Source organism: Oryzias latipes, chromosome 7, assembly GCF_053564925.1.
Source record: "Oryzias latipes strain Hd-rR chromosome 7, Olatipes_Hd-rR_3.1".
Taxonomy (NCBI): Eukaryota; Metazoa; Chordata; class Actinopteri; order Beloniformes; family Adrianichthyidae; genus Oryzias; species Oryzias latipes.
In genome coordinates, this window is record NC_136243.1 from 23,563,450 (window position 1) to 23,588,730 (window position 25,281).

General features: G+C 37.2%; 1 long non-coding RNA gene across 1 annotated transcript in view; it reads right to left on the bottom strand.

Annotated features, from left to right (window-relative positions):
* The window catches only part of LOC110015304 (uncharacterized), a 65,134-nt gene that overhangs the window by 17,113 nt on the left and 22,740 nt on the right, over positions 1-25,281 (bottom strand). The window lies entirely within an intron of this gene.

Below are 25,281 nucleotides of genomic sequence, written 5' to 3' on the forward strand. Positions count from 1 at the left end.
CCCACTTCTTTGTATCATGCAATAGTCTTTGCATCATTAACTGATTTAACACAAGACCTAGGTATGTTTAGGTATGCAATTTCCAAAAGAATTCCACAAAGGGATATCTTAGAAACGCAAGTGTACCTGAAAAGTTTTTCCTCAACTTCTTACAAAATGTTCTGGACGATAAAAAAGCTTGGAGGCTGGCACTCTTAATAAAACTATAATACCTCATTACTCTTTCATGACCTGAGGACTTCTGCTTTTGGGAGAACTGTTAAACACCCACTCCAATGAAAGTTGTGTTTTTTGGTTTTTTTATCATGTTCTTGTAGCATTTTTCTCATGATAGAGGACATATACAAAGAAAATAAGCTTTGAATTAGCGAGGGCTTAATGTATTGTAATGTTTAACTGATATTTATCAGGTTGCTTTGATATGTTTCTTTTCCATGTTTTTATATTTAATTTAAACTACGTTTGTTATTTGTTTTATTGGATTTATCATATCAATTTTATTTCTGTTTTATGAATTATTATATTAAATACATTCCATAAGTTTTTTTGTAATCAAGTTTACAAGTTTTATTTTCCTTTGATTTAAATATTTTGATATGGCCTTTAAATTTAAAATAAGAAGACGCTTCCATATTTTCTTGCTTTATTACTGACAACAGCATTTTCAGTCATTTATTAAATTTCATTCTCATTCTTCTTTCTTTCATTTGGAATCCTTTTACTCGCTCTGTATATTATTTATGTGTTTGAATTTCATTGCACATTGTCTCATATAAAGCATTTCTTGCCATGAATGTTTACATGAAATAAAGTTGATTGACAAACGAAAAGGTTGAGTTAAATAAAATATAAACAAAATAAGATTTTGTGACTCAGCTAATTGATGCTTGAATTAAAAGTGCAAAAATTATATAAAAAATATGAAAATGAAAACAATGAAATAAAAAAATGAAATGAATAAAAACATTAATTACCAGTGGTCTAATAGTCTGAAAGAAATTTTAAAAGGGTAGAATTTGCTCCCATGTGGCATTGGTAAAATATAGGAACATCTTAGTTCAAGGTATTGCTGCAAAAAGGTCAGACCTTCTTACACTCGGTCAGCATTTCGGTTTCATTTTCGTTAAATATTGACAATACAATGTGTAATTTGGAGTTAAAATCTTTTGAGAGTCAGTAAAGTCCACTTTGTTCTTTTTAATATGGTTTGATCCATACAATATAAGTGAAGCTGTACTTTATAAGTCATATGATTGTAAGAGTTGTGAGTTGTGATTCACTGTTCTTAGGGCTGTAACACTGTGACAAGTCAGATTGCAGTAATTTTATTTACCCCAGTTAAAAACTGTTGCTGTGACACACTTCTGTAGTTCTCTGAACACACTCCATTCTATGTTCTAGCCCCTAACCCATACCAACTCTGATTTTATGATGTCAAGTTTATATTCCCTGACATTTGTGTTCATTGAATTAATCTTTTATTTTATACGAGTATATTTTCCTGTTGAAAATAAACCAAAATCAATTCAAGAGAAACATTTTCATCAATTATTCACAGAAGAAATTGTTTCCACCATTTATTTCAAGAATCACTTCGCCATCCCGATATACGATATTCAAGCTTATAAAAATTCAAAGGCAAACAAACAAAAAAATGCTAAAAATGGTAAATGCGGACTACCATTGTTCTGTGTTCTAAAGGGAAGGCCCAAGCCCAGTTATTGAAGTAATACTTTGCAATGATATTAGAGAGAGCTATAAAAGTGTCAGTTCTCCAAACAGGCAATTAGAGAATGAGCCACAGTGTGAAGCTTTCAAAGGCAAACTCCTTAAGTAATGAATGTGAAGTCTGGAAAAACCTGTATTGATCTTACGTTTGCATCATTTTGCATTTTTTGAAAAGCAATGTAATTTTTTCCATGTCTTATACCCTCATGTCAAACTAATGTGTGCTAAAGACAATTTTGAATTGAAGACAAAGGTAAATGTTGTCTTGAAGTTCAAAAACAAGCACTGTGAATGTATTGTCTTTTTTTCAATCCACTATTTATTAAACCACTTGAAGCCTGAAAGCCAGATGGGCTCAGGATTTAAACCCCTCCCGGTTTCATCATGTGTTTGATCAGTTGTTTGTTCTTCTGTTTATTCTTTTCCAGAGATAATAAAAATGGAAACTGGACAAAAGATGATTTATTGTCATATTTTCCACCTGGAATTATATTTTCTATAATTGAGGGAGTTTTCTGGAAGCTTAAACTGCTGCTTTCAAGCTGTAGCAGACCTGCTGTCAGACTGCAATTATATGGAGGTCGGGAGGAGAATAAAGAAGGATAAACTGGAGTAATATAGACCTATACAGATCTACTATAGACTGCCAATGTAACAGACTGATATGGAAATTAATTAAATGTGTGCTTTAATAGTTTTACAATAAGTTTTTGACTTTAGTCAATTTTAAAGATGCAAAAGTGATTCCTATTTATAAGAGTGGAGACAAAGACCAATTTGCAAACTATTGACCTGTCTCTCCTCTTCCACAATTCTCAAATTTTAGAAAAAATACTCAATGATAAATTGGTTACATTTATTGATAAATATAACATCATAAATGAAAACCGATATGGTTTTAGAGAAAATAGATCAACCTCATTGGCTATCATTAATGCCGTGGAGGAAATCACAAATGCTCTGGACAAAAAGAAATATGCAGCTGGAATTTTTATTCACTTAAAAAAAGCATTTGACACGCTCTATCATGACATCCTACTTGACAAACTGGAAGTGTATGGGATAAGAGGAATAGCGCTAACTTGGGTCAAAAGCTATTTGACGGGATGAAAACAATTTGTCAAGATTGATCAATTTACATCAGAAACCAAAGGGATAAGTCCTACAAGGATCAATCCTGGGCCCGCTACTATTCAAAATTTACATAAATGATATATTCAACGTTTCAAAGCTTATGAACCTCATATTATTTGCTGATGACACAAACATATTCTATTCTACAGACAATCATAGGAAACTTATCAATGTGGTAAAGAGTTAAACAAAATAAAATTATGGATGGATTACAACAAATAATCTTTGAACCTAGATAAAACCAAAGTGATGTTTTTTGGTAAGTACAACGCAAATAAAGAGCTCTCAATTGAAATAAATAATGTCTTGATTGAAAGTGTTACAGAAATAAAATTCTAGGGTTTTTTATCGATGGCAAACTAAGTTGGAAGCCACACATCAGACACATACAAACTAAAGTCTCAAAAAGTATTTCAATCCTAAATAAATCTAAACATATATTAGAATACAACAGTAGATATTTATTGTACTGTTCTTTGATACTACTCTATTACACCTACTGTATAGAAATTTGAGGGAATAATTACAAGAGCTCACTACATCCTCGCTTGTTACTTCAAAAACAAGCCGTCAGAATTGTACATAAAGCCGGATATCTTGATCATAGAAACAATTTATTTTATCAGTCTAGACTTTTAAGACTGTATGACCTTGTGGATTTTTACACTGCGCAACTTTTATACAGAGCCAGTGGGAAATCGTTACCATTCAATATCCGAAAACAGTTCTTAGAAAATGAAGGTGGCTACAAACTGAGGGGATGTAGGAACTTCAAGATCAAACTGATAAGAACCACAAAGAAAAGTTTCTGTGTGTCGATGTGTGGCACTAAACTTTGGAACGGGTTTAGTAATGAGGTCAAAAACTGTTCAAATATCCAAATATTCAAGAAAGTGTATAAAGAAACTCTGATTTCAGGACATGAAGATATGAGGATTTAAGGATCAACAGGTGTTTGAATAATTCCAAATACATGTGTGAACTTGATTGTGGTGACCCATTTAAAGATCTTTTAATTACAACCAATGAGTATTCCATTGTGTAATGTGCAATAATGATTATTAAATACAATCAATAAGCTATCCATTTTGTTTACTTGATCTGCAATGTGTAGCAATAATTAATGGTTTAATGTGATCATGTGTTCTACTGATAATAAATGATTATTACATATCAGTATCGTTACTGTTTACTGAAATCGTGAATGAATGTTTCCTAAGATAATCAATCATCAAAAAGCTCTGGATTTTGTTACTTGAAGACATTCTTATCTAATCAGAACTGGATTACAAAAACTGTAAAACTATCAAATGAATTAACTCAGTTGGGGTGGGATTATATAAGCTTGCTTCTTCCCACTTCTTTTAAAGCAATAAATCAAGCTCTACTTAACTTTAGTTAATGATCACTGTATTTAATTAAGCAAATGTGATTTAAGTGACTTTTTTGTTTCGGTTTTATTTTCGGTCTTTTTAAACTATGCATTTCAACATTTCTTTAATGAGTTGATAAATATGTGTAAATTCTTTATTGCTTTGACTACAATGCTTGAAATAAATCAATAAATCAAATCAAATCAAAGATATCATTTCAGTTTTTAAATATTTATAAAGATTTTTATCATGGTTCTATTTGTTGTGTATGTTTTTATGTGAGCTGTCGCAGAAATGTCATATTGTAAATAAAAGTGAATATTAGATTTTTTTAAATGTTTTTTTAAAGAACACTTTTTAAAACAATGTATAATATATTGCTTAATATTTTTATTTTTTAAAACAAACATTAATTTTATCTCTATGTTTAAATATGCACAGCTTAGTGAAGTAAACACATGATTCAACATGAATAATTTTAACAGTTAATAAGAAGTAATACCATGCCAATACTTAAATTCAGACAAAGTGCACTGTTTACTATTTTTTAGAAAAAAATTATTTGTTTTGGAAAACTGTGGTTGAGTTCTGTTAAAAACAATCTGGTTATTTCCAGAAACTATCTAGAAAAGTTTTCCATTCTATTATATAGAGGAGAATAAGAAAATTGTCATCTTATTTTTGACCGCACCTTTATGTCAAGTAACTTACTACATACTTTGTTAGGAAACTTGTCATTTATGGCTAAATGAAGGGATAAACTTACATTGTAAAACCGGCAGGTATGAAGCACCAATGATTTTTAGGGCTGCATCTCTGAGAAAATGTAACTGGTTCATTAATTTTTTATTGGATGGCGGGTGCCCTAACGCAGCAATGGTCAGTGAGCTACAAGCTTTTTGATAACATGTTAAAAAATATTTAAGGTCACTCTCTGTCCACAGGTTGCTGCATAAGTTTCACATTTTTATTTCACACTACTTTGAGGCTGTCTATGAATAGTTTATACTCTGCAGCACACAGCGGGGAATCTCACAGTTTAGAGTCAGTAGAGAATTCAGATGACAGAATAAGGCTACCAAAAAGTCAAAATAGAGGCTCCAGAATGTTTTGGTTTTTAAGATAATTTTCCCCCACAAATGAGGAATAATAAATTAAATGTTAGCTGTAACAAATTGCAAGATTTGGCATAGTTTAACACCTACTAGACGTTAATTACTGTAAGAAGATTCATCGACTAATTCAACTGTACTTGAGTCAGAAAAGCCCACTTTCCAGGTCCTGAGTGAAAAAAAATTTCTTCAGAATAAAGCATCTTGTTGGGTGTTTTACTGGATTTATTTTGGCTTACTGTTCTTTTTTTGCCTTTAGATTTTTTTAAATGTCCCCAGCTTGGGTTCTTCTCAGCCTCTGCCAGTTAATCGCACTAAGTTTAAGTGAATATATAACTGTCACATAGTTAATTACATAAAGTGTTTGAATTTGGTCGCTCAAAACCTAATCCTTAGTTTTGTCCCTTCTTTGGCCTCCTATACGTTTTGGTTCAGCTCCCTAGTTTTTTACTCAGAGGTTTTAGTGTATTTAATAAATTCTTCGAGTTTCTGACTCTGGTTCTCCTGCACCTTGGCTCCTCCACAATACTATAGCAGCATCAGTTTCCAAATTTTGAGCAAGTGGTTGATATTTTATGGTAAGCCAAAGCTATAAAAGAATAGTGCCCACCTTGTTTAATGAGAATTTAATCTTTTAACTGCTCAAGCATGTAACTTATGATTAGTCCAAGACATAAAAAAGCTGTTCAGCTCCTTCCAGCCATTGATCACATTGATGTTTTAATTATTTATCAAACTTTTATTTAACGTTTTAATAGTTTCAGTAGTTTTGTCTTTCAGGCAGCACACTGCTGCTGCATTTTAAACTTATTTAGGCCGTGGCTTGGGAAGACTAAAATGTAGCTTAGTGGAAGCTAGCTGTTGGGTTCAGTTTCTGAAGTGAATGCCATATTTGTTCTTATTGCCGAGCCTAACAACAATGATGCAACACGGGCGATCACATTGATAACTCACTCTTTCATTCCCTGAACAGAAATTGGAGGTTCTGGAAGAAATTTGAGACAAAAAGGCTGAGGAAATCTGACTCTGAGTCATATGTTTATGAATTGTATGGTAAACAGCTAATTTGGTTGTTTGTCAAAGTAGGTGATTGGTATTAAAAGTGAAAAACCTTTGATCAGGAAACAGCATTTGCTGGACTCCAAAAGACACAAAAGTGTTTCTGTTCCTGCATGACCCAAAACTGTGAGGGTTTTACTGAGACCTGATTTGCATTATGCTGTTTCCCTGTTAGTGATTTTCATCAAAAAAATAAATTGCCAAGCTTGTACACATGCATTCCCTCTGTCATCATCTCTGGGATTCAGATGCTTCGTGATCACTTTGTTTAAAAAAAAAATGGAAGGATGGAGATCTGTGCAGAAGTGCAATATGATGGCATGAATAAGACACGTGGGCCAAGACAAGCTGGATGAGGGAGTTAGAGCCTTGGCAAATGAACACAAAGCCAGTCCTGCAAACAAGTCAGAGATCCAGTCACAAGTATTTAGAAACCAGAAGTTTAAACAACTTGTTACAACCAGAAAATGCATCACCTGTTTAATTCCTCTCCCTAAATCTACAATTCAAAGCACAAATGTGATGTGCAAATTAAAAGAATTTCCTGTGCAATGCCAAGCCAGCATATGATTTAAATTTGTATTTTTCATTCTTGGTTACACCAAAATTGTAAAAAATACACAAATCTTTAACTTTAACTGCAATTGCGGGGATGGGGTAGGAAGAGGAGGATTCAACCTTTCATGTCCTGAAAAGAAGACCAAGAAAATTCAGGAGGTCAAATTGTTTTTTATTATGTCTTTTTTGTGCCTAAAATAATACAGATTTTTTTTCCCTGTCAACACTTTGATCTGCAGACACAAAACCAGGCTAAAGAAAGAGTTTACAGTATTTGTCCCTGTTTAGTAAAAGTGAAAGGTTCATCACAGAAATGTCCCGTTCCAGCTCACGGATCAACATGACTCACTATTTATCACAAACTCAGTCTTTTCTTTATGGTTTAAATGTATGGCATAATATATTTTGAAGGGAAAAACCCAGCCTGGCAGTGGGTAGTTTTCCAACAATTGTGGTAAACAACTAAACCGATGAACTGGTTTGTGTTGTGGGCAAAAATCACGAAACTGTGGTTCAGTTCAGCTGAGTTACAGACATAGAGCCTTTAAAGACTGCATGGAAATGCAGTGACTGATTGTGTTTAGTAGTTTATAGCGAAGCAGTTTATAAGTGCAGTAACCATGCATGCATGGGGGAGGTGAGTGATGATCTACAGCTGGAACCAGAACTCCGCCATCAAAAGTAGTTCTGCATTGAGGCAGAAAGAATAAAGAGAGGCGAAAAAACACTGAACTTTCTATTTGTTATTTTTTTTAAGATTATGGATTTTTTGTTTCAAATACATGCATCTAAGCATTAATCTTAGATCAATGAATCTTAGAGTCATGCTTAGATTATTTTCCTTGTGTAAAGGACATCTTTAAGTTTAGTTTTTATTTGGGGTTTTGTGAAAAATAATTTGCTATGTTAGTCTGCAACACTTCTGAATAGATGCGAAATGAATGTGTACATTGTTTTTTCTATATATGAACATTTTCTTGATCTTTAAATAAAGTTGTTTGGACACAGTATACGGCAGGAGTATAAATAATATACATACAGAATAAATGCAGTTATTAGAAGTCTATTGTGTTAGCTGCAAGCTTCCATGGTAGAAAAGAACCGAATCAAATGTGCACAAAATTGTTTACCTACTCAATGGCCTATAATCAAAACAAATATATATTCATTCACCATAAAAAAGACCACACTTAATTCATGGCACCTACAACAGCTGTGTCGAATATCTAAACAGTCTCAGGGACCTTTAACACAATAAATATAAAATAAGTTTTTTTAGGCAACGTTGAAACCTAACATTTGTCCAAGCTAACATGCTTGCTTGAAAATACAAGCAAGCAACATATTGACTTCCGTGTCATAGAAGCCCCGTCTCCTTCCAATCTGCTGTCTTCTTAGGATTAGAAAACCACAGAAGACAGTGAGTTTGTGCACTGATTATCAGTTTTTATAGATATGAAATTATTTTCTAAAAAGCGACAGGGGCAATGAGGATTGAAGGCAAAGCTGCCGATCTTAACATAGTAAATGAGGTTGTATTGATGTAATCTAAGTTTAATGGAAGGAAATGGGATTGTGATGCTGCCACTGTTTTTCTAAAGGAAGCACAGCATTTCTTAAAATTGTTTTCATCCTTCATTGTGAGATAGAAGTTTTAACAGCAAATCAACTGATTTTTTTAGTCAAAACGAAAGCTATATTACTGATAGAAATGCTTTCTTGAAAGGTTTTGGTCTAAGCTCTGATAAAAACTTTGAACACTCCAAAGTCATCTTGATCACTCCAAGTCACATAAAGCCGTGCTAACTTGATGAAAGGGATCTACACCCAAAATGTCCATGTTTCATCATGTAAACTAGAACAGCCGAATTTTTTTTACGTTTTTTTAACAAAATAAAATACAAAGAGGCAAAATGTTGAAAAAAATGCCAGCACAAAGAACACCTAGACACAAACAAGTTAGTTCTTAAAGGCAAGACGTTTTCAGCATTTAAGCTCTCTCAAAGTGTTAGAATAGAAATAATTGTAAGAATTAAATACATTTATTTGTACTTTTTTATATAAATAAAACAAATCCGAAGTAACAAAAAGTGGAGAACAACAGTACGAAAGACATTTATCAATAGTAAAAGTAATGGTAAAATAGCTTAATTTTGAATATTGAATGGCTATCAGCCTACACATGCTTGAGCATATTGGACACTGGCACTGAATCATTATTGTGTGATATATATTTATTCTATACGTAAATTGAAGTATGTTGTAGCAAAACAAAACTAATAACACAAGGATGTTCCTTTTGATTCAGGTAATTCCACATTTTATTTAAATATTTTTTTAGAACGGCAAATTTGCACAGTTTTTCATTTCTTTTGTTTTCTGATTTTGAAAGTTTAGACTATTAGCTAGATGGGAGCCGGTTTAGCTCGTGCCTGCTGCGGCGCCTTCCGTCCGTGAAACCAGGGTTCGACACCGGGCTGCTCCCTGTTCCATTCTCTACTTCTGTGCCGGTCCCAAGCCCGGTTGCTTTGAGAGGGTTGCATCAGGAAGGGCATCCGGCGTAAAACATTGCCAAGTTTACCATGCGACTCGTTCGCTGTGGCGACCCCTGATGGGAAAAGCCGAAAGGGAAACAACAGACTATTAGCTAGATTTGTTACAAGTGATTCTCAGTTCATTAGTATTTCTTTCCCATCATTTTACTCTTAGTTCATTTGTCTCTGGTATATATTTTTTGTTAGGATTTTGTTTGCTTTTTTATCTGTTAATTCTGCACTGTTATATTACCTTACTGCCATTATTCTTTAAACAATTATCAATTTATAAAAAATTAAACACATGGAACCTTAAAGGTGGGATACCTCAATAGAAACTCACAACTAAGGAAACTGAAACCAGTTTTTGTTTTTTCTGAAAAAAATGGTGTTTACTCATTAATTATCAATACCAGTTGAACTGAATGCATTTAGTTAACAATTTAAAGCAAACTTAAAACATTTTTTTAAATGGTTTTGGAAAAAGAAATTCTGTATCTGTTTTTGTTTCTAAGTCTTGCTAAGAACGTTTATATGGGAATTTTGTTCTTTTCAGTGTAACATACTTTCTGAAGTCCACAGTGGATGTACCGTTTGGGACCCTGTGATAAACTGATGAGGTGTATCTATGGTAACATCTATTATATGGAGCACAAATGTTACATTTTACTTATTCTTATTTAATTTCAGCTTTAGAAGCAATTATAATTAGATGGACAATTACTCGTCATGTTTGGGGACGGGGTGGGGGGTTGTTTAGTATTTTTAGTAGAAATGTGTCATAAAATCCTGGCACTAATATTTCACGCCCGGGACTAAAATGTTCTCTTGTTAAATCCTGACTGACACTTGGTGCATGGAATATGTGTGTTCTTGTTTAAAAGTAGGTGTAACAAAAGTTACTGCACAACATTTAGGCTACATTAAGAGTATTTATAGGTATTTCATGAGCCATTACTTTTCACTGGTTTTTTCATCACATTGTAACTCAAAATAAAGGTTTTTTTTACTAGAATTTTTACAGTCAATAAAGTGTTTCTTTTTTATTTTGCCTAACAGTCACTTACTGCTATGTTTTTTTTTCTTTTTTTTACTTTTTTTTGTTTGTTTATAGTACTTAGGCTATAAATATAGGAATACATTTTACTTCAATCTCTTGTTTTAACTTTATGTGGAACATTGTCTGTTTATTTATGATAGGATTTGGCATCGGTCTACTATTTTCTCCTAAACAGTAAAAGCTGTGGGACAAAATCACTTGAATTGGTGTATCTTTTCATATTTTTGCTCACTTCTCTCTTTCTTCTACTTCTCCAAAGTCAACCACTAAGCGTCATTTGACATGGTCTCTAATTCTCTTCATCTAAGCACTTATTCCTTAGCTCCAGTTGGTTTTCTATGTCTGCATGAGCACACACCCATGTCTGGAGTCTTCATACGTCGCTCTAAATGATCACACTAACATATGCATTTACCATCAAGTGGAATCCTTGCAAAGGAAAAAAAAAAGCAGTATTTTTAATTGGACCAAAAAACCCTTTGCTTTGTAGTAAATAAAGGTGGAGTATGTTGTTTTTTGTGGTATTCAGACTTTTAAAAAAAATTGAATTTCTCACTCATCTTTTAACGATAAAAAAGAAAAGAAAAATGGAAAACAGTTACACACAAAAAAATCCTGATATTTCTATAACTTGGTAAAAAATTCAGCTTAACATTTTATTCTTTTGTCATTACCATAACTTTATAGAAATATAAGAAAAATATTGAAAGGGTTAAAACTTATGTAAAGAAGATCTTTTTGTACCAAAAAAGGGAAAAGTTAATTAAATTCTTCTGGGGAATACTTAGGGGTTAAGGATCCATGGAAATTACACAAAAAAAAGCTTTTATTTTGAAAAGTAGCTCTGGCCCTTCTGGTTCACGTCATTCAATAGAAGCTTTTTTAAAACCTCATCTCTTAGTAGTTTTTGTCGTTTTGAGTTTATAGTGAATATTTTAGTGGGTTTAATAATTTCCCTCATGTCAGCATTTGCTTGTGTACTGACATCTGTGCATTTATAGTGTTGGCAAGTAGTGGTTTGCTCAAATGGATTAATATTCCAGTTCAAAATATAAGTTGTATCATGAAATAGGCAGAAATCGTCCAGTATAAAACCAGTGCATGAATAGTTGAATTTAACTATCATAGATTGTGCTTGCTTCAACCAATGGAAGCTCAACCAGTGGAACCTAAACCTAAATTGAATCACAATTAACACTGAACATCAATTTGAAATTTTGTCTGATGATTATGAAAAAAATGAACTGAAATGTTTTTATTGTATTTCTTATACTGTATACATGTTGTGCTGCGACCTTGAGTGCCCAGAAAGGCGCCTCATAAATAAAATGTATTGTTATTGTTACGGGTCCCGAGTGCGGCGACCACAATAACAAAAAGAATTGTGTCTCTGTGAAAATATAAAACGAGTCTCAGAGCAGAAACGACACGAGCACTCTTTCATTCTCCAAATCACTTCTGTTTAAATGTTTCAACACATTTACAATTTCAATTCAGTGCATGTAATTGTCCAATGTACAATCTGACCTCCTAATCAAGTCTAAATTAAATATCTGACGAATATCTCACATCAGTAATTACTCTCTGTTTTCAAATACATTACATTTCAAATTTCAAAACTAAACAAAAGAATCACATAAGTTTAATTGACTTTAACTTCTGTAGTCTGCACAAACAAAGGAAATACTTCTTTGTCTTTGTTACTTTAGCATATTGTTTTAGCTTATAAATGCTGGACATTGCACTGTTAGAAATATAAACTTATAATAATAATAAAAGAACAATAAATCTGTAAACTTTCATCCCTTTACAACTGTTACAAAAATAATTGTTTCTGTTGCTTTTAAACATGTTTAAAGTCACGTCAGGAATCTTACAAAATTAATAAAACAAACACAGTAATGGATCCAACTAGTTAGCATAGTTGCTATGGCAATACAAGCTCATTTAGCGCGAGCTAACAACATCCTGTCTTGTGAAAACAAGCTAGCGCGATAACACCCGCTACTTCCGGCCTGGCTTTTCCCGCCGAAACTGAATTAAACTTCTCCAGTTTACATCACAATTACAAATTGAACAACACTGAAAATCATCTGGGAAGTAGACCAAAGCTTAGGGCTTACATCTGCTGGGTTTAAACCACATACTAACCTGTGAAAATATAAAACGAGTCTCAGAGCAGAAACGACACGAGCACTCTTTCATTCTCCAAATCACTTCTGACGGAAACAGGAAGTTGATCCGTCTTCGGCCACTTGGAGGCGCTGCGAGTGTCAAAGGTTCCGCCTACCAGACTCATAATATAGTTCCTTTTTATCTTCTTTTTTTTCACAGACTATTTTTAATAAATGCATTCAAAAATAATTATTTTAATTACTACAAAATAATAATAATAATGGTTTTTAATTTTTAAATAAATACCAAATGTGGATGCACATATTTGGGTGCACCACACGCTCCCCAACAACAAAAGTGGCTCCTGACACTTGACTTAAAACTGTTAAACTTTAAACACATATAACACTAAAGTCTCTTGTCAACTGGCTTGTCCATGTCTCTTTCAGTGTTCTCTGAAGTTCAAAAGCATGTAACTGGATATGGAAAAGGTAAGTATGGGTTAAAGGGTTGAGAGTAAAGATGAGGGTACACCATAAAAGGATATGATATTGGCTGGGTTCTCTCAGCATGCTCTGTAGGACGAGGCAAGTATGCTGGCTGGACATTCATGGAGTTCACCGTGGGATGAGGTAAGTATGCTGGCTGTCCCAGGGATGGGTAAGTGAAGATAGTGTTTGGTCGTCTCTCCCTAGTGGATCTTCGGTAACGGACTGGTGACTCAGCTGACGAATTTAGCTCCAGCTCTGCACATGTATTGGGTGCTGGTTCAGATCTTGCCTTTGCTGGATCCTCTTCGTGATGGAGTCGCTGTTCTTCCTGACTACCATCAGGTCCAAGATCTGTATCTTGCCTTCCATCAGTGTGTTCCTCTTCAGTGACGGCTGTGTCTTCTCTTTGTTCAGGCTGGATGTTAACCTTTTCTCTCAAAGTTGTCCCGATCGGTCTTAAGTGTTGTGACACATCGTGAAATTGTCTGGATGAGTGCTGGTTTTCATGTTGTGGTTGACAGTTAGGTACTCGGAACCAGTAGGTAGGTATATCATCCTCTGATTCACTTGCTTCAGGGCTCTGAGGTTGATCAGATGTTTTTGATCTGTCTGGTGTCTTTCTGTTTTTCTTTTGTGGCTTGGTTGTTGAGTCTTGGACTATGTCTACTGGCAGGTCATTTACTTGTAACAACAAGTTTCTGTGGAGGGTGCGGATGGGACGACCTCCTGCTTCTGGACTCACTTTATAGACTGGGTTATCTCCAATCTGCTCCCGCACGATGTAAATTGCACTCTCCCAGTAGGGTCTCAGTTTGCCAGGTCCACCCCTTTCACTCAGATTACGTACAAGTACTCTGTCTCCAGCTTGTAGTGTCACTCCCTTGCATCGTTTATCATAGTTCGCTTTACCTTTGGAACTTGAGTGTTGGCTGTTTGCACTTGCGATTCGATAAGCCTCAGTCATCTTTACTTTCCATTTCTGGGCATATCCTTGTGGCGTTTCTTCTGCTTCTTCGGTCCTGAGGCCAAAGAGGATGTCAATTGGTAGACGAGGATGTCTGCCATATAACAGGTAATACGGGGAGAAACCTGTCGCTTCATGTTTTGTGCAATTATAAGCATGTAGAACATGTGGCAGATGATCTTTCCAGCACTGTTTCTCTTTTTCACCCAATGTCCGAAGCATCTGTAGCAAAGTGCGGTTTAATCTTTCGGCTGGGTTGCCCTGTGGGTGGTAAGGTGATGTTCTCGAATGACCCACACCAGCGAGCTGTCGGAGGGATTTGAACAGTTCGTTTTCAAATTCCCGACCTTGATCGTGATGGAGTTTGGATGGATATCCAAATCTGGGGATGAAATCATTAAAGAGTCGATCTGCTGCAGTCTTGGCTGCCTTGTTCTTGGTGGCATACGCTTGTGCGTACCTTGTGAAGTGGTCCACCACAACCAAAATGTACTCGAACCCACCTTTGCAGGACTCTAAATGCAGAAAGTCTATACTGACAAGTTCAAGTGGCTCACTGGATGTTAAGCTGCCCATAGGTGCTCTCTCGTGTGTTGTTGGCTTTTTCTGTTTTATGCACAGACACTTCCTGGTGATGTACTCCTCAATCTCTTTCTTCATGAAAGGCCAGTAGAATCGTTCTCGGGCGAGGTTTAATACTTTCTCCACTCCAACATGGCCCACATTGTTATGAAGGTGGATCAGAGCTGTCTGTTTGTAAACAGCCGGTAGAACTAGTTGTTTTCGTTCTGTCGTCTTTCTGTAGAGAAGGCCATTTTCTATGTGCAACCGACTCCACTCTCTCAATAGTCTTTTTGTGTTGATGTCCACTTTTTCTCTGTCGTTATCTGTAGGTGTCTTGCCTCTTTCTTTCATCTCTAAGACTTTGCCGATAGCTGGATCTGCTCTTTGTTCTTGAATTAGGCTTTCATGACTGATGGTTCGCAGAGGCTCTTTAAAAGAGTGGCTTGGTGAGGCAAGGGTGAGGGCAGCTATCCAAGGTACATCTCCACACTTTGCTCTTCTGCTCCCTTCCCAGACTGCACCAACTGCTTCTTCAGGTAACTCCTCTGAACACTCTTTCATGAAGGTCTCAATGTCAAAAGGGCAACGTGACAACACGTCTGCATCAATGTTGGCTTTTCCTGGCCGATATTTTATATCGAAATGGAAATCTGCCAGTTGTCCCACCCAACGATGTCCGACTGCATTAAGTTTTGCTGTGCTTAGGACATATGTTAGGGGATTGTTGTCCGTAAAGATAGTGAAGTGGGGTGCATAGAAAAGATAGTCTTTAAACTTGTCGCAGACGGCCCACTTGAGGGCTAGAAACTCTAGTTTTCCGCTGTGCAAATGGTAGTTTTGTTCAGCAGGTGTTAGTGTGCGTGACCCGTACCCTATCACCCTCATTTTGTTGTCCTGGTTTTGATAAAGGACTGCCCCGAGGCCTTTCTGGGAAGCGTCAGTGTGTAATATGAAGGGGCGGGTAAAATCTGGGTATGCCAACACTGGTGGTTGGGTTAACATGTCAATCAGGCGTTCCAGAATCTCTTGGTGTTTCTCATCCCATTGTATTGGGGCACGGGAGGACAGTTGTGGATGTTTAGCTCGGCCTCTGGTTGGTTTGAGTTTTGCTGTGTCTGGTTTTATCTGGAGTAGGTCGTATAGAGGCTTGGCAATTCGTGAGAAGTCCTGCACGTATGTTCGATAATAGCTCAGAAATCCAAGGAGTTGCCTTAAATCTCCAACAGTTTGCGGTCTTTTATGTTTGAGTGCCTGCACAGCCTCGATGTCTTTTGGGTCCACTCTTACTCCTTCTGCAGACACTAAACGGCCAACATATCGAACCTCTTTACGGAACAGCTCGCACTTTTCTGGCTTTAGCTTCACTCCATGGTGTTGTAAGGCTTGCAGAACTTTACGAAGCACCTGAACATGTTCCTCAAAAGACTTTGCAAAACAAAGGACATCATCGAGGTAGGGAATGCAACACTCATCACGGAGTGTGTCAAGCATCTCCTCCATGCTTCGTTGGAAAGCTGCAGGTGCGTTTGACAGCCCGAAGGGTATCCTCACCCACTCATAAAGGCCCCAAGGGGTGGTAAATGCAGTCATGTATCTTGACCCTTCAGCAATGAAACCCTGATGGTAGGCCTTACCCTGATCCAGGATTGAAAACCAACTGTAGCCTCCAAGTGAGTCTGTGAGGTCTTGGATGCGGGGGAGGGGGTGTCTGTCTGGAACTGTTTTACTGTTTAGAAGGCGATAATCAATACAAAGCCGTAATGACCCATCTTTCTTCCTTACGCAGATGACAGGGGCTGCATAAGGGGACTGGGACTTTACAATCCATCCTTTCACTAACAGTTCTTGAATGTACTCCTTTACTTCCTTATAAAGAGGTCTTGGGATGGAGGCATAGGCCCTTTGTACTGGAGTGTCATCTTTCAACCTGATTTCCATCTTTAGTGAGGGGATACACCCAATGTCGTTGCTGTCGCGGGAGAACGCCTCACACTCTTCCTCCAGCACCTTTTCAACTATTTGTCGTTGGTCTGGACTCAGGTGACTTAGGTCGACAGGCGGCAACCAGGGCTCAGCGGAGGATTTGTTCACTTCCACTGCATTTGCTGCAACTTGGGCGAGATGGGTTAGGGGCTGCTCTGATGTCTCTGGTTGGATGACTTTAGCAACATTTTGGATGGTACCCATGATTGTTTTCCTTGGCAGAATTATTTCATGTTTTGAGTGATTGGAAATGGGGATCTTTACATAGGGTCTTTGGGGGTTGTTGACCTCTAAAAGTCCTTCACCCACGCTTAACTGTCTTAGCATATTGGTCTCCTCTGCAGGTTCATACAGCACCAGGGGGTCAGAGATGTCAAAGCTCTGGGGGACTCTGCACCATAGTTGAACTGCTTTCCCAGCAGGGATAGTTACATTGTCTCTGCCAGTTCTTACTGTGGCTGGGCCTCCATCAGTACTTTTTGGTGTTTGAATGAAGTTCACCATAGCAACTACCTGTTCTTCATCCATTCCCAAGGCCTGACGAAGGAGGCTGTATAGAACTGTGCTGGCTTCTTCATCAGACTCCTGTCTTTCAATAATTGCTCCAAGCACATTAGCTCCCACTAATGGCTGGGGTAGTGACAATCTACTAACGAGGAATGGTGCTTGCACAGTGAGATTAGGATCTTCGTGACCAGCGAGTGTGACTGTGAGTTCTACCCACCCGTCGTAGGGGACTGTTTGGCCATTGACGGCGTAAACTTCAAACCCATCGTTAAGAAGTTCTTGTAGTGGTCTCACTGAATAGCTGGGGATATACTTCTTGGCCCACTGTTGGTCTACCATACTCACTTGTGAACCAGAGTCAAATAATACTGTTGCAGGATAACCACTGATCAAACACTTTAAAAGACTTTTCTTACCGACAAGGGGAACTTTACATCTTGTGATGTTTTGATTGGAGTTCTCATAGGGTTTCCTCTGATGGTGTTGAGGGAGTTTTCTTGACTGTTTATTGTTGTGTCTTGCATGCAGTTTTGCAGGAGGAGGTTTTACTGGCTGGGACTGGAGCTCTGGACCGGTCTCTGGCTGTCCCTCGACAGAGGCCGATTCACGTTTCCCTGAAACTTGGTCCGCTTTAAGCATCCAATTGCTCGATGCCCTGATTCACCACACACAAAACAATGGCAACAGTCCTGCAGGTTTTGCTCACTGCATTTTGGGCAGCGGAATGTTCTTTTCAATGGGGTTGTAGTTTGGCGAGCAAAGGGTTGAGGAGCTTGACAGTATTGCGACTGAGAAGGCGAAGGTGTAGTGGCATGAGTCTGGGCTTGGGTCGGTGGTGATGGGGCATAGTGGTATGGCCCTGTGGCCTTTGATTCCATCAAACTAGCCACCAGGTTGGTTAATGTCTCTACTTGGTCTGTGAGTTGTTTGATTGTTTGTGCCGTTTGTTGATCTTTGGTTATTTTTGTTTCTTTTGTCTCAATTACTGCACTTTGAGCTTGTGCGGTTCTCTGGCGGGATACTTGGCCTAATCTCCGCTGATGTTCTTTCTCATCGCTGATTATCTTTGTGATTTCGCTAAGTATCTCTTCATCGGTGACGTTATGATTTGAGGTAAGGGGTCTCAGTCTTAAGCGCAAGTCTGCATATCTAACTCCCAGGCCTTGGTAGACTGTGTGAAGGAACACTTCCTGAATTGTCTTGGGGTCATAGGAAATGTCAGAGGTGGCCTGTTTTGAATGAAAGATTAATTTCTGCTTGAGTCCAATCATGCGATACAAAAACTGTTGAGGTGATTCATGTTCGGCTTGTTTGGCACACATTAACTCCTGAAACATCTCCGTTGTAGCTTTTTCTCCAAGGTGAGACCTGAGGAAGCATTGTAGTTCTGAAAGAGATAGTTCATCCTTGTGCATGAGCATGTCCCTGAAGGTACCAGGCTTTACAATTCTCAGTACACCTCTAACAATCTCCGCTTCAGAAAACCCTTCTTTAGCTCCTTCGCTGATCTGTTTGGTGAGGCTGTTGTAGCTAATGTCAGAGCTGCTGTCTCCGATCTGTCCTCCAAACACCTTGAATTCTCTCCGAGGCAGGTAGGAAAGGTCTCTCAGAGTTACGGGTCTTTCTGGACTTTGTTGTGGTCTGTTTTGGGACTGTGAGTGACTGTGATGACTTGGTGTTGTGGCAGGTTGTGATGCTGTAACTTCACATTGCCTTAGCCTCTCAATCATTTCCTCACACATTCTCCTTAGTTCTTCTGTTGATTGTTCTTTGTTAGTATTTGTGCTAAGGTGTCTGTCCGGAGGGTCTGGTAATATGTTAGGCTGCAGTGAGCTGGGCATAGTGTGTGTTTCAGCTTTGGAGGATGCATCAACTGGAGATTCTGGATCATTAGTTTGAATAGCTTGGCTTATTAGGTCATTCAACATGAGCAGGTGGCTCATCCCCTCATCCTCAAGGTCCAGCAGGCTGTCTGATTGTATATAAGAGGTGATGTAGTCCATGCAGCTTTCCTTGTCATGTTGACTGAATTGTGTGGAGTCGCTATTGTCTGTTGCGATGCTTCTTGCCAGTTCAAAGAGATTTGTGGTGGAGAGTGTAAATAAGCGTCCTCTAATTTCCCACACTAATTCTTTGCGTACTGTTGACATGTTGTCAATGTAGGGTTCTGTATTCTTCCTCTGTGCGCTCTGTTATAGTTTTCTGTCACGTATGTGTTTACTTCCTTTCAGCAGTGCAGTTCCTTTCTGAGGTGAAGATCCTTTGCTCCCTGATCTCCCTCCTTGGACACTCACCGACTGATTTGACTTGAATGGTGGTCCGGTCTCGGAAGTCTCTTGGTTCAGTAATCACTGGATCTGCTCCTCAACGACTGAAGAGGAGAGATCCCGGACGAGCCCCCACAGTTTGTTACGGGTCCCGAGTGCGGCGACCACAATAACAAAAAGAATTGTGTCTCTGTGAAAATATAAAACGAGTCTCAGAGCAGAAACGACACGAGCACTCTTTCATTCTCCAAATCACTTCTGTTTAAATGTTTCAACACATTTACAATTTCAATTCAGTGCATGTAATTGTCCAATGTACAATCTGACCTCCTAATCAAGTCTAAATTAAATATCTGACGAATATCTCACATCAGTAATTACTCTCTGTTTTCAAATACATTACATTTCAAATTTCAAAACTAAACAAAAGAATCACATAAGTTTAATTGACTTTAACTTCTGTAGTCTGCACAAACAAAGGAAATACTTCTTTGTCTTTGTTACTTTAGCATATTGTTTTAGCTTATAAATGCTGGACATTGCACTGTTAGAAATATAAACTTATAATAATAATAAAAGAACAATAAATCTGTAAACTTTCATCCCTTTACAACTGTTACAAAAATAATTGTTTCTGTTGCTTTTAAACATGTTTAAAGTCACGTCAGGAATCTTACAAAATTAATAAAACAAACACAGTAATGGATCCAACTAGTTAGCATAGTTGCTATGGCAATACAAGCTCATTTAGCGCGAGCTAACAACATCCTGTCTTGTGAAAACAAGCTAGCGCGATAACACCCGCTACTTCCGGCCTGGCTTTTCCCGCCGAAACTGAATTAAACTTCTCCAGTTTACATCACAATTACAAATTGAACAACACTGAAAATCATCTGGGAAGTAGACCAAAGCTTAGGGCTTACATCTGCTGGGTTTAAACCACATACTAACCTGTGAAAATATAAAACGAGTCTCAGAGCAGAAACGACACGAGCACTCTTTCATTCTCCAAATCACTTCTGACGGAAACAGGAAGTTGATCCGTCTTCGGCCACTTGGAGGCGCTGCGAGTGTCAAAGGTTCCGCCTACCAGACTCATAATATAGTTCCTTTTTATCTTCTTTTTTTTCACAGACTATTTTTAATAAATGCATTCAAAAATAATTATTTTAATTACTACAAAATAATAATAATAATGGTTTTTAATTTTTAAATAAATACCAAATGTGGATGCACATATTTGGGTGCACCACATTATTATTATTATTGTAAAAACAGCCACATCACCCATTTTCTTTAGTTTTTTGAAAATCACTGCATCTCCACAAGTGTTGGATAGTACTATATCTTCATGGCATAATGTAACATTTGACTGTAAAGATGTTCAGTCCAGCGTAAAATTAAATAGCAATGCCAGGTGGATGGCATGTGGGTCTGATTATGGAATCTTTCAGTGCATTTGAAAAAGAACTGAACAAAAGCTAATAGAGGGAAAAATAACAGAATGTTTGGGCTGTAATTTTACTAAGCCGTGGTCAAAAAGTGGTATTAATTTACACCGAAAAATGTTTACGTAGATAAACCAAATGGGGATTGTAACCATTTATGTTGCAACATCTTGTTGCTGGTCAAAATTAATAGTTTTTTACACGTTTTTTTTCTCTTTTTCCTTTTCAAGGTTCAGTTTGAAAACAATTAAAATCCCACTCCACTTTAAAGAGAACACTTTGTTCCTGTCCTGACTCACTGGTATTGGCAGGAAGTACGCTGTGGTTATGAAATACAGCCAAACATGTTACAGAGTGATCCAGGAAGGAGTAAAGACATAAAGCACACCAGTTTTCCACAGATTCCCATATGCAACAAATAGTCCGTCAGACATTATTGATATTCCAACTCTATTTTAAGGCTTGGCCTGCTTATTAAGTTGTCCTTGGTCTTAAGACACAAAGGAGTTAAGGGTCAGCTATAAATCAATGGAGACCTTGCTTCCACGGGGCTATTCAACCACTCGGGGTGTAAAATGCTCAAAGGCAATGAGCACTTGAAAGTCTGGAGCTACGGACAGTTTCAGCCCAGCAATTATCCCGTCTGTGTGCCTCCCAAACACTGCATACCAGATATGTTTGGGCCTCTTCAGCCACAGTCGCAGATATGGAGACACCGATGCTAATGACACCATATTTTCTGCTCTGTAGAGACAGAGGGCCTCTGGCCATCACTTCTAAAGGACATGCCACACAGCCTGCACCACCCACACAATGCAGACTTGTTATTGATGACCATTGACAGCTTTCCTCCTCACTCAACTCAGGATGGCTGCCATTGGCAACAAAGCCATAAATAAAACTTGTCAAGGTACCATCATAACAATGTTGTCTACACTTGTTTTGTTGCTGATGATGAGCATTGGATAAAAATGTATTGTATACTTTGCCAAAGTTATCTTGGCAAAGAATGAAACTGGCAAAGACTTTGCTTCTTTTTCAAGCTGCTTAGAAAGGAGTCTGACAAGCACTTGTCTCATAGATTGATGTGTCCAGCTGGTGAGCATGAGGTGGCTCAGAAACATGGAAGTGAGTGTTGCATGCAATAGTGGCTAGGCGAGGGGTGTGGCCAAGACCTGAGCAGACGGTTTAAGGTGATACAAAGAGGCGAGACTTGAAACAGCAGAGGAAAATGTGACAGGAAGTGACTCAGAATGACACTGCATTCCCAAAGGTTTAATTGTGCAAACGCAGAGATGCAGACATTGAAAGAACGTCAAGTTGCAAGAATTGTTGACAGTCCAAATACACAGTAAATCCCTCCAAGGACCTGAGGGTGCTCAAATGCTTTTTGCCTGAATCTGTCTTCCAGCCCAGAGGCTCCAGAATGACTAAAACATTAACAGGAGTCTGCAGGGAAGCTGCAGCCACCCACCCATCCCCCACCAGTGCCTGCACAATCCCAGGACTGTGCAAACATAAGGCCAAACCAAAATGGCCTCTGTTCAGATGTTGTTCACATGCAAATGTTTGAATCTAACAGAATGCTTCACTCGATGACAGGTTTGTTCAAAAAGTACCTATTTGCCATGCATAACCATTCTTGTGAGTCATCAAGCTGCTGTGGGTATTTGGGGAGAGAGGTCTTTGCGTCAAATTACAGGTGTTCTTTTTTAATGTGGCAGCTAGAAAAAGAAAAAAAAAGAAAGACAAAGTTTATGACTTTTCTGCATGGAGGGCGAAGGAAACACGGATGACACTAAGTTTAGAGAACACGTTCAAACCTACTAAAACTTGAGATGAGCTCAGCTTTAAAGCTAAATAACAAATAGCTGTACACAGCATGCAATGCAATTATACTATTGTAATTAACATACTTTTCTGCACATACCCGCTGAGAAAGGGTTAGAAAAGCTGTCAACCCACCAACAGTGAAAGTACTAAAAGAGAGGAAGGAAATTATTTGTAATTACTGTGTATTTTCTGTTATAAATGCACAAAAGCCTGACGTTAAACACAGAAAAACTGCTCCTAAATTATTGGTCAGATTTATATTACACATTCATCTAATTGTATAGGGAAAAGTACATTCTGTTCCATTGAAGTTTACTAAAACCTAAAAACTAAAACATTAATGCATCCCTTCCTGATGGTCATAAATGGCTGGAGAAGATAAATGGGTAGCGGTAAATAAAGTGACATTTCTCTAACAGTTTTACTTGTTCAAAATTATGGCTTCATATTTTATCTTCATTTTGCTGCAAAGCTTATTATGAAAAGTGTATAAATGTTCTTTATATGTGCTGTTTCAACTTTTCTGAATGCTCTGACAGAAAATTATATTATCTCGATACTGCTCTTTTTTTTCCACTTTATGCTCATAGATATAATCTACACTTTATTCCCCATTCTGTCTCCTCTGACCTCCTCATGTAAAATGGTTTAATGGTTATGTGAGGGGCATTAATCTCAGATATAGATTAGCAAGGACCCCTGATAACAAAATGTTTCAAAGACATAATAGCTTTTTTTTTAAACCTTAATTGCAAGAATTTTTTAGTGAAATTAAGTAATCAACCGTTTGTTTAGTTTTCAACTTAAGATCATAAACAGAAACATTTACATAAAGGATAAAAGGGGGGATCTGCAAAGACAAGTGTCTCACTGCTGCCTCTATGTGTGTGTTTGTATGCCCCCTGGCAGTCCTAACTGTAACAGCACTTAGATTTCTTTTTATTCTCATCTTTCTTTTTTTTTTTTTTTTTTTTAAAAAAGCAAAACCACTCCCTACAAAGAAAATGCTGGATCCATGACACTTTCTTTGTTGCTGAAATTTATTGATACTTTAAAAAAATAATGCTTTCTAAACATCTTGTATTCTATCAACTCTTCAAAAACTTTAAATGCACTCATCAAATTTACATTTGTAAACAGAAGCACTTTACCCTTTTTTAAAGAACTGCATCTTTTGTAATAGCCTGTTAAAATTAATTAATTACAGCTCGTCATTTGGCTTTGACAGCTCATAGAGTAAAACCTTACAACAACCATTTTATAACAACAAACAATCTCTTGGGCATAATTAGTCTGTACTGTTCAGCAAAGCTTTTTTTTTCTTTTAGGAATATGACTGTATTATTAGGACTAAAATGTATTTTTAAAATTGTAATATTGCAATTTACATTAAATGAAAATGTCACAAACATTCTTTTAAGCTCCATTTTCGACTGATTAGAAACAATAAAGGTGCAAACAAAGTGCACATGCAATCGGTTTATCCTGGGGGATTAGATGTGGAATGAAATGTATGTAAAGTGGAATTTTACATATTTTCAACTATTTGTTTGCTAATTGTGTCAAATGATAGCATTTTAATCTATCTATCTATCTATCTGTCTATCTATCTTGCATTGGTCTTTCTTTCTATCTGCGTGTCTGATGTTTATTTCTTTTGGTTTGCATTTGACCTGAAAAACACACATTGTTAGATATTAATTGTGTAATTCATGTCACTAATAGGATAGTATAAGTCAAATTGTGTCACTTGTTTAAAATAACAATAAAATGTTTAAGGAAAGTTCCTTAGGCCACATGTATGTTGTTGACATTAGAATCATAGATTTTGTATGGTTTGTCTGTCAGGTAAGCCAAAAACTGCACTTTAAAGAAAACAAGCCATTCATTACTATAGGTTAAATAAAGCTGTTTCGTTTCTGTTTACGTGAAGAAAAGCAACATTACCGACAAGAGTGTTGATTTGCTTTAAAGCATTAAAGAACTCAACCTCAGTCTTTGCAGCAGACAATATGTGGAAGACTCCAGTTTACTCCAACTCTGCATGTTTACTGGCACACTGGTTGCAATGCAGCAGGGTTCGGTGTGTTGTTAAACTACATTCTGTTGCAAAGAGCTGCTGTGTGACTGAACTGCAGAGTGATAATGAGAAAAAAGATACTGCATTACAGTACCTAGGTCTAACTAAGGGTGGCAGCACAGACCCTGACACAGAGACTTGCTAACTGATCATCACAACTTTCAGTGCATTGAAATATTGCACTAGAATATTGAGATTTTGAACTTTTGAACATAAATTATTACAGTTGCAGGGAGGCACTTGTGTCAGTAAAATAAGATACTGAATTTCCTTATCAAAACTTACCCATGACAAAAATTCCTCCTCCAACAATTATTTGAAACACAGGATTGATACAGAATTTTGCATTTACCACCTTATTTTCTTTTGAAATGTTTTGTGTTCTCCATCTGTTGATAAATGGACACAGGACAGATTCTGATGGAGGAACCACTCCAGATTAATACACATTCATTTCACAATGCAGAGCAT